Source organism: Bombina bombina, chromosome 8, assembly GCF_027579735.1.
Source record: "Bombina bombina isolate aBomBom1 chromosome 8, aBomBom1.pri, whole genome shotgun sequence".
Classification (NCBI taxonomy): Eukaryota; Metazoa; Chordata; class Amphibia; order Anura; family Bombinatoridae; genus Bombina; species Bombina bombina.
Genome location: NC_069506.1, coordinates 113,290,770 through 113,304,347, shown reverse-complemented (window position 1 = coordinate 113,304,347; position 13,578 = coordinate 113,290,770). Strand labels below are relative to the sequence as shown.

The 13,578-nt window shown below is 38.0% G+C and overlaps 1 protein-coding gene across 1 annotated transcript in view; it reads right to left on the bottom strand.

The window, feature by feature from the left end:
• Positions 1-13,578, bottom strand: part of LOC128638844 (arf-GAP with coiled-coil, ANK repeat and PH domain-containing protein 3-like) — a 223,040-nt gene that overhangs the window by 112,807 nt on the left and 96,655 nt on the right. The gene's annotated exons all lie outside the window — the stretch shown is intronic.

Below are 13,578 nucleotides of genomic sequence, written 5' to 3'. Positions count from 1 at the left end.
CAATTTATAGAGAGAACTATTGGTGGGAAGAGCGGTATTGAGGCGCACTGTTCATAAGAATAATAACCAATGTATTATTAATAATGGTGTCAGAGGAGTGGGTATAATGCAAACAATCAGAATTTAATGATGTAGATAGTTCTATATGGTATATATAGTACAAATATTTGTACCAGCGGCGTCTGATTGAGTTATACCCAAAAATGTTTGCTAATTATATAATGTATAGGTATAGGATGGGGTACCTGCCAGGTCAGAATAACATCCTAAAATCCTAAAAAATACCTTCCTTCACAGTTCAAAATATGGATACACATTTAGTATAACATAATAAAATGAAGTTCACAAAGATTCACAGGTGTTCTAAGTCCCAAAAGTCCAGTAGATATATGTAGAGTTAATCAATATAAAATAATAATAAATACAAATTTCTCTGTCTAATCCTTATGTTGTAAGTAAATGCCCACTTACTAGAAGAAACCTCAATCCTATGAGGTAAGTGGGAAGCGTCTTTGGTAGATACAATTGTCCCCCAGCAATCTGGAACCTCTGCTTCTCTGCCTCTTAGGTGTAGTCAGAAACACTGCTTTCCTGCTTCCTTAGTATGCAGAGGCGGATTTGGTCTTTGTGTGTTGGGACAACCACCCCTTTCTATGTGCTATGTAGTGACGACTGGGACGACTGCAGCTATTACTTCAACGCATCAGTACTTTGCAACTGTATTCTCCAAGCCGCTGTATTCAGACAACGTCAGTCTGCCTTAAGAACCGAGCTGCCTGTGTGAAAGTTGGGAAAGGTGACAAACCAGTGACATATGAAGAGGCACATCCTCCTCACTACATAGCACATAGAAAGGGGTGGTTGTCCCAACACACAAAGACCAAATCCGCCTCTGCATACTAAGGAAGCAGGAAAGCAGTGTTTCTGACTACACCTAAGAGGCAGAGAAGCAGAGGTTCCAGATTGCTGGGGGACAATTGTATCTACCAAAGACGCTTCCCACTTACCTCATAGGATTGAGGTTTCATCTAGTAAGTGGGCATTTACTTACAACATAAGGATTAGACAGAGAAATTTGTATTTATTATTATTTTATATTGATTAACTCTACATATATCTACTGGACTTTTGGGACTTAGAACACCTGTGAATCTTTGTGAACTTCATTTTTTTATGTTATACTAAATGTGTATCCATATTTTGAACTGTGAAGGAAGGTATTTTTTAGGATTTTAGGATGTTATTCTGACCTGGCAGGTACCCCATCCTATACCTATACATTATATAATTAGCAAACATTTTTGGGTATAACTCAATCAGACGCCGCTGGTACAAATATTTGTACTATATATACCATATAGAACTATCTACATCATTAAATTCTGATTGTTTGCATTATACCCACTCCTCTGACACCATTATTAATAATACATTGGTTATTATTCTTATGAACAGTGCGCCTCAATACCGCTCTTCCCACAAATATATATATATATATATATATATATATATATATATATATATAGTATTGCAGATGGATCCCACACTCTCTACTCAAACACAGCCTCCGGGGTGCACTTAAAATAATAATATAGCAAATTGAACAAGAAAGGCACTCTCCGTATTTAAACACCAAACTTTTTACTTTAGGTGAACGTTTTCGGGGTCTGAGGACGGGGGTAACCCCGAAAACGTTCACCTAAAGTAAAAAGTTTGGTGTTTAAATACGGAGAGTGCCTTTCTTGTTCAATTTGCTATATATATAGTTTTTTTTTTTTTTTCTGCAGTGCAGGATCGCCCCTTACCCCCCCCCCAACCTCCCTGATCCCATTTTTTCTGTAGTGTAGCTGCACGCAACTCCTGCTCAAATCCAGCGATGGACTGCTCACCCGCCTCCCTCCTTAGCCTCCCTCCCACCAACGATCGGCACCACCATTGTGCGATGCAGAAAGGGCCAAAGAGTGGCCCTCTCTGCATCGATAACTCTGCAAATCTATTTCTGCAGTGACCCACTCATGGGGCATGCAGAAATAGCACAATCTCGCTATTTAAGCGAGTTCGCTGGTCGTTAAGGGTTTAAAGGGACATTCTACTCCAGAATTTGTATTGTTTAAAAATATAGATAATCCCTTTATTACCTATTCCCAAGTTTTGCACAACCAACAAATATTTATATACTTTTTACCTATGTGGATTACCTTTTATCAAAGCTTCTGCAGACTGCCCCCTTATGTCAGTTCTTTTGACAGACTTGCATTTTAGCCACTCAGTGCTGACTCTTAGGTAACACCATGAGAATGAGCACGTTATATTTATGGCACACATGAACTAGCGCTGTCTAGCTTTGAAAAACTTTCAAATGCATTCAGATAAGAAGTGGCCTTCAAGGGCTTAGAAATTAGCATATGAGCCTACCTAGGTTTAGTGTTCAATAAAGAATACCAAGATAACAAATCAAATTTGATGATAAAATTAAATTGGAAAGTTGTTTAAAATTACATGCCCTATCTGAATCATGAAAGTTTGACTAGACTGTCCCTTTAGCAATATAACACAAAGAGGGGTTAGTCTAGGAGGTACACAGTGGGTCGCCGGAGGCCACTATTAGTAGCATAGCCATGACTCTTTCAACAAGCAAACCATGTGATACATTGGGATGCTGAAAAGAAGAAGTGGGGTGACCACACAACATTTGTCTAATGGTTCCACAGTGAACTCGCTCTAGTGCTTTTCTTCTGGTGGTGACTTTTTATCAAGCCCTGACATACACAATATAGATGTAACATTTATTTATGTTATATAACATAGGTTGGTGAAATCAGTCTTATTTGTCTACTTATATGTCAAAGTCCTGTGCACACTAAGCTCTTCATAGAATGTTTTACTAATAACACTATTTAAACAGACCGTAAACATGAAAAAAATAAAATAGGTAGTGTATGCCTTTAAATATTTCCAGGCGTTAGGACTGGTTAGCAGAGATGCATTTAAATGATGTTATTTTATGTCTGTGTGTCCTGGCTACACCTTAGCTTTTTTTTCTGATTTGCATCAGTGGGTGGAATAGTTAATAAAAAGCTGTACCGCATGGTACAGCCAATAAGAACCTTGCTTGCTTGTTCTATTGGTCACGCATGCTTACAGTTACACTCTTTATGCCTGGATTCTTCAGGCAGACATACTATGAGCTCACACAATGCTCATTAAATCGAGTTAGAGGTATGGCTTCTCATTGGCTATACTGCCTACTGATGTTGGCTTAAAGGAACAGTAAAGTCAAAATTAAACATTCATGATTCAGATAGGACATACAATTTTAAACACTTTTCCAATGAACTTCTATTATATAATTTGCTTTGTTCTTTTGGTATCTATTTTTGAAAAACAAACATAGGCAGGCTCGGGAGCAGCATTGCCCTGTATTGCATTGTTGCTACTTCAGCATAAGATACCAAGAGAATTAAGCAAATTTCATAATCACAAAAGAACATTTTTGGGGTTTCCTATCCCTTTTAATGGTGGACATGGGAGCCTTGCAGGATACATTTACAAAGATAAAATCTCATTTAAAAGGTCTCTCTAGTTCACTTTTCCTAACATCAGGAAAGACTTAAAGGGACAGTCTACTCCAGGATTTTTATTGTTTAAAAATATAGATAATCCCTTTATTACTTTCCCCTAGTTTTGCATAACCAACACGGTAATATTAATATACTCGTTACCTCTGTGTTTACCTTGTATCTAAGCCTCTTCAGACTGCCCCCTTATTTCAGTACTTTTTAAAAGGCTTGCATTTTAGCCAATCAGTGCCCTCTCATAAGTAAGTCCACGGGAGTGAGCACAATGTTATCTATATGGCATATATGAACTAACGCCGTCAAGCTGTGAAAAAATTATAACAGTGAATTGAAAACTTGTTTAAAATTGCATGCCCTATCTGAATCATTAAAGTTTAATTTTGACTAGACTATCCCTTTAAAGCCGCGCACTACCTATGTACAAATGATGTCCTAGTTTGTAACGATGGCAGGTGTGACACCGAGTAGCATAATATGATGTAATCTAAACAGGTACTGTGTATAAAGTAATCACAATACACCTTAGACTTGCAACATAGATCTAAAACAATATGAAGATGAAAACACAGTGCTGTGTTCACTTTGCTAATTATGGTTCTGAAACAACATTTCATAGCACAATTTGGACAGAAGGTCTCAAAATCACATTTGTTAATATCCTGGGAATCACCCCTCAAGAATGCACGCTCATGTCTTACACCTCACCTTCAGGCTGCAATGTCTTCCATCTTTAGAGATTGCTACAGAGAATGGAGAATGTAAACTGTCATCTGAGGTCTGTGTGAGAACGTCATACATCAGGACCTAGATTCTGCAGAAACACTTTCTTATAGCGTTCCATAGGTTCTGACTGCCAAGTTTCCTTTTTTTTCAAATGCATATGATATTACATTTATGAAAATAATCACATTCTCAACTTATCACAGAAAAATGTTCAATCTCAATATTCCATATGAACGTAAACTCTATGGATACAATTTACAGCTAACCAAATGCACTTTACAATGTTGACCATAAAAAGATTACAACGGTTTATGCAAGATTTTATTTAAGTTAACCACAGAAAATATACACCTTGAAAATTATAAGCCTGAAAGTAGGGCACTTAATTCCTTTGTCTTACATCATGTAGTAACATCAGTCCCTGTATAGTTATATGAGTTTGGCTTTTATATAGATTATTATTAATACTAATAATAATATTAAAGTGAAGGTAAAGTTTTACCTATCTGTATACACTAATGAATTAGTCATAGTTTAAATAAATCACTAACTTTTCCCCTCGAATCAATGATCTATTTATATAATAATCTTGTTTTATATTTCCCTTCCGTTACGATCCTGACTCCTCCCAACAGACACTTCCTTATCTTAGAGAGAGTGACGTATAGATCAGTCCCACCTGCTCTATACGTGTCTCCAAAGCGCGTTCACGAGGATCCAATGAACTGCGCATGCACATAGCGGCGAGTACTCTGTAATAACATAGTAACTTACTTACAATTAACTTGAATAAAGTGATGCGCTTGTGAGAATTGTAGCAGTCCGGATTTGACCCGTCAGGATTGGTGCCGTATGAAGAAACACTCTCGCGTATTACGGCTATTCAATAATAATATCAATAGGCATGCGCGAAATGGTTGCGCGCTTGTCTTGCAAGACAAGAAGTTATTTCTGAACGTATGCGCAGATCATCTAGGAGGCGGATGACGTAGTTTGACGGCCGCCTAACGGACAGAATTTCAATAGGCTGCTACAAAAATGTGACCTGACAAAAAAAAAAAAAAGGACGGGTTGAATTTACGGAGCGAATAAAAGTAAGTATAAAACGGCGAAAACTCAGTTTATACTCACAATTAAAAAAAATTATGAATGAAACTACTATTCATTTAGGGGAACAAGTATAATTAGATATTGAGATCAAGCGAACTTTACCTTCACTTTAATCTCTCAAAAAACATGAGGGAATAATTTTGAAATTTTCACTTGTCCAGTGCAAGTAAGAATTTTTAAAGGATGAGTAAAAACGTTTTTTTTTCCCCAATCCTTAACATGGAGTGTTTTAGTAACATTTAACCCCTGGCTAATAGTGATATATTGTGTGTATAGGTATGTACAGTATATATATATATATATATATAAAAATAAATAAACACACACACACACAGTAATATCTTGCTTAAATCAGTCCCATTTAGTCTCCTAGTAATGAGTGCTGGGCATGTACAAAAAGGCGCACAATAAATCCCAGGAGGAGTCTAAATAGACTGGGCATGAGCATATTTACCTAGACATATTAGGGCATGTGCCTACGGCTGCAGGCCATATATATATATATATATACATATATATAACACACAGAGAAAGTCCAGCACTCACACTTACAAGCTCTCAGCTAAGATTAAAAGAAATAATGGAAGGGTTAGTTACCGCATCTGGCCAAATAGGACAAGCCCAGGTATTACGTCAAGGTCCCTTCCACAACTTGGGTCCCTAAACCAGCCAAACAATGCAAGCTCTCAATCAAGCAAACTGGGAACAAGTGAAGGGTGCACAGGCTTATGTAATCACCCTAGACATATACAAAACACGGAAGGGGACTGCACTCTCAGACTGGAGTGGGTACACATCCCATGACCCTGCAACATAATCAGCTCTGGGTGCTCAGTGGCACTTACAGGAACCTGTGCTGTCCCCAGAGTCACAGGCAGTTAACCCCAAACAGGTCTGGGTGCAAGGCCCATAGGGAAAATGAAAGTGAGTTCTGGACTTTCTCTGTGTTTTGTATTAATTTGTTTTGTAATTTTACCTATGGGCCTTGCACCTGTTAACTGTCTGTGACTCTGGGGACAGCACATCTTCCTGTGAGTGCAATTGAGCACCCAGAGCAAAGCATGTTGCAGGGTTATAGGATATGTACCCAGTCCAGTCTGAGTGTGCAGTCCCCCCCCTCCCCCGTGTTTTGTATATATCTAGGGTACATTACATAAGCCTGTGCACCCTTCACTTGTAGTAAAAAAAGTCTTTTTTAATTATTCTTTATCATTTCAGTCTGATTTCTGATATTCATAAAGCACATTTGATGTACTTGGGTAAGGTAAAAAAACAGTGTGTGATCTCAAAGTGTAATGATATATTTTACAGCACCTTATAGATAAACATCTGCTTTGACTGAACATCAGCTAATCCTTTATTTTTTTATTTTTTTAATTCTTTGCTTTTGCTGAAAACTCTTGCGCATCAAACACCGTGCCCAGTATGTAACCCAAAAAAATTGTGACCTGTGGAGAGAATACTAAAATGATAAACTGAGTAAAAAGCAAATTATATCTGACCCCTAAAGTTCCTGCAAACCAATATTTCACACATGACAGAGTTTGCCGTTTCTAGCTTTCTTCTGGGTCTGGAATCAATTAGACGCACGTAACAGGACGTTCCCCTCTCTATGTTCAACTCCTCATGACCACAGGGAAAAGAGGAGAATGAAAGTGATATCTGCAGAGAGGTATTTTCACAGGTGGGAGTTCCTCTATGTGGAGTGTGAGGTTTGTCACGAGTTGGAAATCCCATGATTCCTTAAATATGTATTATTTCCTGTTTATATGGAGAAACTATCACCTCTTGTACCTTTTATAAGAAGAGTTCTGTATTAGTCCTGACAGAGGTACTGCACTGCAATATACAGTAATGCTGAGATACAACCGTTTGCCTATTGTGAAATAAACTTTACAGTATTTGTTACACTTTGTGATGATCAAGTTCAAAAGGGAGACCAAATCCACAGATTTCTTCAGTGTGTTGAACAAAATGTGTATTTTTAAAAAAAAAATGGTTTTATATAAGATTAGATAGATAAATAGATAGAGATAGATAGAGAAAGATTTATAAATTGTTAAAATAAACATAGTAGCAATTTATTAGTACAGCAATTCAGTTCATGAACACACCACACCTCTCTAGAGGATGTGCAATATAGCAGACTTTAGTTTTAGTGCGTGGACCAATCACATTTAAGTAACCAGGTATCTTACCAGATAATAAGGTTATTATGTACAAATAGAACCAGGGAAAGCCAAGGTACCTGTGTAAGCAAACATAATGGGATGGTATAATAAAATACATAGAGATGTATACTGAATAACTACACCCAACTGCTCACAGGACCTCCTCAAAGCAAATATGGAGGTTAATGGATAGGGATCTAAGTTATCAGTAGAACACCATATAGGGCAAATTTATGAACACACAAAATTATTGCAGCATCAGCGAGATGACAATATTACTATGCTGTATAGGTAATCAAAGCATAAAGGTTTGCAATAGAGTTAGATAGAATAGGGGTCAATCAACTACACCCTGTTGCACACAGACCCCCGTGAAAGTACATACGGGGTATAGTCTGGGCAGGTAATTGTTATGGGATCTAAGTTGTTGGACTATGTACTCTATGCAAAACAGTTGTAGTTCATAGCAGCCAAAAGGTTATGGTATTACACAGTTAGAAAACTGTTAGTACACGGAAAAAATGCGTTATTAGTGAAAAGAGTCCTATGGACATCTGAAGCAAGTTCCATGCAGTTAGTCGTGCCAATATAGACACTCAAGTAGGCACATAACGTTCTCCTTATTGCCGTATAACTATGTGTAGGTTTCCAGACCGACACCTCGACAGGCGTCGCTTGGCTGCAGTTTTTCCAACTGTAAACATGTGTGTTTAGAGCTGAGTGTTGTTTAAGTAGTGTATCGCTTACATACTACACCTTCATTCAGAGTAGTCGCTGCTGAGGCAAAAGTCCATTAGCCCCAGGTTAGGAGTTTCACCAGGTTTCAGCTACAAACAAACCGCTCCATGTACAAAAGATACTGTGGGAGGTACTCAAGGCCACGTGATCCAGTCAGCTGATGCCGACGCACGTTTTACCCCCTTGTCTACTGGTAAGGCGGGGCTTCGTCAGGGTGTATGGATAGAGTTGTAAAGAGTCTCATTTTATACTGATGTTTTTGCACCACCGTACTAACAGGTGAAAAAGCATGCTTTTGCTTACTGAATTGTTAAAACACCAACAGTGCAGTTATACGAATAAGATACCCGCAAAATATATATTTATAAAAAATGTTTTACATCAAACATTATTTACATTTTTGCAGTTATAAAACCACCATAATAATTGGCCAACGCACTAGGGTATCCAAATACACCTATCATCAAGAAGATGCTATATTCAGGATTAGTAAGACAAATTGTCAGAGAGATAATAACTAATTACAAGAAGCAAGCCATATCAAGCTTATCATTAAGCCCATTTGGAAACTGTGTACCCAATGTAGATATCCATCTACATTCTTTTCTGAGGAGTATTTTGTCATTGTCGCCTCCTCTACCATTATCTATTCCTCTGTCAATGCCAATAAACCGGAGAGAGTCAGGATTACTGATATGGAATTTTTCAAAGTGTTTAGCCACATTGCTCTTTTGATTTATGTTTTTTAGATCATCACAATGTTTAGTGATGCGATCTTTGATCATTCTTTTTGTTTTTCCTACATACACACACACATCCCCACACACTCACCGACCACTTTATTATGTACGCCTGTTTAATTGCGTGGCAACACAAATTGCTAATCAGCCAATCACATGGCAGCAACTCAATGCATTTAAAATCTAGACGTGGTGAAGACAACTTGCTGAAGATCAAACCGAGCATCAGATTGGGAAAGAAAGGGGATTTAAGTGACTTTGAACGTGGGATGGTTGTTGGTGCTAGATGGGCTGGTCTGAGTATTTAAAAAACTGCTGATCTACAGGGATTTTCACACACAACCATCTCTAGGGTTTACAGAGAATGGTCCGAAAAAGAGAAAATATCCAGTGAGCGGCAGTTGTGTGGACGAAAATGTCTTGTAGATGTCAGAGGAGAATGGGCAGACTGGTTTGAGATGATAGAAAGGCAACAGTAACTCAAATAACCACTCGTAACAAACAAGGTATGCAGAAACTGTCTCTGAACGCACAACATGTCAAACCTTGATGCAGATGGGCTACAGCAGCAGAAGACCACACCGGGTGCCACTCCTGTCAGCTAAGAACAGGAAACTGAGGCTACAATTCGCACAGGCTCACCAAAATTGGATAATAGATGATTGGAAAAACGTTGCCTGGTCTGATGAGTCTCGATTTCAGCTGTGACATTCAGATGGTAGGGTCAGAATTTGGCGTAAACAACATGAAAGCATGGATCCATCAAGCCTTGTAAAACGGTTCAGGCTGGTGGTGGTGTAATGGTGTGGGGGATATTTTCTTGGCAATCTTTGGGCCCTTTAGTACCAATTGAGCATAGTTTAGACGCCACAGCCTACCTGAGTATTGTTGCTGACAATGTCCATCCATTTATGACTACAGTGTACCCATCTTCTGATGGCTACTTCCGGCAGAATAATGCACCATGCTAAGTGAGAAGGATGTCACACCACTAAGTGTGTAACATAAAATAAGGAGGTTAAGAGTGCACAAACAGCTTCCTTGAATAGTATTGCATATTAAAACTTAAACTTTTATTTTTATATAATTAAAATGGCAGATACTATGGTTATAAGAACACAACATCGATTACAACATAGATTGCATATAGACACATTTAGTAACCTTTAGTAATATGAGTGCAACCCGACGAGAGCAATAAACGCTCATGCGGGAGCGTTAATTTGCACTCCACTCGTAATTTAGCCCTATATGTTTAACTCCAACAAATGAATTAAATACATAGTTACAGAGCAGTAATGCACTGCTGCTCCTTAACTGGAGATTGGTGGATATGTACATATGCCACTCATGCTTTTTCCATATCAGGCTCAGGATCAGAGGTGCACTGCTGCTCCAAAGCAAAATAAAAGGAACACTCAAGTCAAAATAAACTTTTATGATTCAGAAAGAACATGCAATTTTAAGACACTTTCCAATTTACTTCCATTATCAAATTTTGAACAGTCTTTTTACATGCACACTGGGGAACAAGATCCTTCTGAGCATGTGCACAAGCTCACAGGGTATACATATACTAGTCTGTGATTGGCTGATGTCTTTCACATGATACAGGGGGGCAGGAAAAACTAGAGAGTGTTCTTATCAAACTATTATTTATCTCTAAATAACTTGCATTATTAGTGCTTACAAAATGCTTAGCTTGAAAGCTAAATTCCCAGTTATAGATAGAAAGAAAGAAAGAAAAACCCAAGTGATGCAAATAACAGTAATACAGGAATGTTCCACTTATGGGTTAAACATTCTGTCTCCTTGCACTGCTTTGCTTCAGCTATGTGACGGCTTCTTTTTGTTTAGTCTACAGGCTGAGAAATACAGTAGTAAATCCACAGCATTAAAAGTTTTATAATGTCACTGTGTGAGGCAATGTTATACACAGGGAGGAAAATTCAGTATTAACAAATATCCAGCCTGTAACCAGCAATGCTTAGTCTTCCTGCACAAGGATCCAGTCTCCTGAGGTCTGTAAAGCGCACAACACCAGGATCACCAGCCAGTGGTTAGCAGATCGAGCAACCAGTCAAGGTCTGCAGTGCAATCTATATAATGAAACCCCATGGCCCTAAGGCCTGATGGTCAAAGCCTTGTCACAAAAGTGCTATGTTATAAAGGTATCCGCATTACAATACAGCTTGTAGGTGAATGTTCTAAAGAGATCTAATCACTGTTAGAAGGTTGTGTCGCCAAGTGGCATTTTTCTACACATCACTGTGAGACACGAGGGTTCTCTGCCACTGGCGGAATGTTAGAAGCAGTACTGTCATGTACAGCAAGGGTGCAATGTAAGATTTATTGTACAGGATATTAATATACTGTTGAAGACAGTAGCCACACCTTTTCATTTTGCAATAGAGCTTTTTTTTTTTTAAACTTTGTACATGTAAAATATGTAAAGAAGACAGCTTTTTTTAACATTGCGTTTTTCATTCACTGAAAATCGGACAACTTTAAAAGGGACAGTCTAGTCAAAAATAAACTTTCATGATTCAGATAGGGCATGTCATTTTAAGCAACTTTCCAATTTACTTTTATTATCAATTTTGCTTTGTTCCCTTGGTATTCTTGGTTGAAAGCTAAACCTGGGTAGGCTCATATGCTAATTTCTTAGCCCTTGAAGGCCGCCTCTTATCTGAATGCATTTTGACATTTTTTTTCACAACTAGAGGACGTTAGTTCATGTGTGCCATATAGATAACTGTGCTCACGCACGTGGGAGTTACCTAGGAGTCATTATCTTTTTATACCATACAAATTTGTGGTGTAGACTGTCCCTTTAAAGTAAGTTCACACTGTACTGAGCGGGTTTACTGCTATTATTGGAGTTGCACTGTACCATACAGGTTGAATATAAATAACACATTTGGTTCAGTACACCCGCAATATCAGAACTAAACACCTTTAGTATGAACTTACTTTAAAGGGTTTAGTTTGAATATCGCGGTCGCAGCCAGCCAGTTAGAAGCGGCATTTAACTGTGCCAGTGCAACCCGCAAATGAGAAATTTGCCTCTACGAACACTCAACTTTCCCTCCACAATGCCAGGGCCATAATGGCATTTTAACCAGGTGCAAAGTCACATTTTATAGCCACTGTTGTACTGGTAAAGGTCAGCACTACGACCATGTACACTGCATAATTCTCATTCATTGGCTGCAGCTCTTTATAAGCCTTTGTCCTTACATTGACTGCTGAACACTACATAATTATCATATGTCCTTCCGTGGCTGGAAGTGCACGTCATATGATCACCGTGTGTCCTTACGAGGCCTGTAGTGCAAATTATAAGTACCTCTAATACCACATTGAACGCCAGCCATACAGCATGTTAGGATTTCCTTTTGTAGAGTCAGCAATGAACAACAAATTCTCCTTTTGTGCCGAACATACTTGATAGCCTTTGAAATGATGCCGAGGAAGGATTTCCTACTTTGTATTTTTAATTCTCCCTATGTCTCTAGGTTATAGTTAACAGGATGTAAGCATGGCAGTAATCATTATATAAGGCTTTGTAACAAAAATACTTACTGTGTAATACGTATTAGTGGTGAGAAGGAAGTAAAAAGGTATAAAAATATATATAATGAAAAATTAATAAAGAAAAAACAAACAGAATACTGAGGGGAAAAAAGAATGTTGAAACAAGAAAAATGTACATAGAGCTACATAAAGGGAAGAATAAGAGACAATATCACATGGCAACCCCTATCACAAAGATGTGCATCAGCAAATAAAAAAGTTAAATAGTTCTGTATGATAAAAACAATTTAATTCTTCAGGTCTGCCAATTGGGCAGGGCACAAGGGCACCTGCCCCAGGCCCCGCACTGTAAGGAGTGAGTATAAGAGAAGGTACAATGTACATCCTGTATTTAGTTTATAAAGAAGTGTTAATGGTATGAGGAGATGTAATATATAGTGTTATTCTATATATAGGACACACTGAATGCAGGGAAAGGGGTGAGCCGTGCAATGGGCAGGGCATACAGGAGGAGGGAAATAAGGGGGCTTGGTTGAGGCCCCACAATTAGTCTTGCTTAGAGCCCCCACAAACTCTAAGGATGGCCCTTATTCTTTAAATATCCTCACTAAAATGCAAAGAAGCATATCAGATTTTATAGATTTTTAAAACAGTGTCCAATGTTTTTAACTGAAAGGAAACTTTTTTTTTTTTTACTTTTGTTATCTGTAGATAACACAATTTAAAAAAAAAATGTATAACCAGTTTTTCTTAAGGCAATTCCTATCAAAACAAAATTATAGACATATAATACTGCAACATTGTTAAAGGGACATGAAACCCCACATTTTTCTTTCATGATTCAGATAGAGAATACAAGTTAAAAAAACAACAACTTTCCAATTGATTTCTTTTATCAGATTTGCTTTGTTCTCGTGTTATTCTTTGTGGAAGAGACTGCTAGGTAGCGTGCACATACCTGAAGCACTACATAACAGGAAA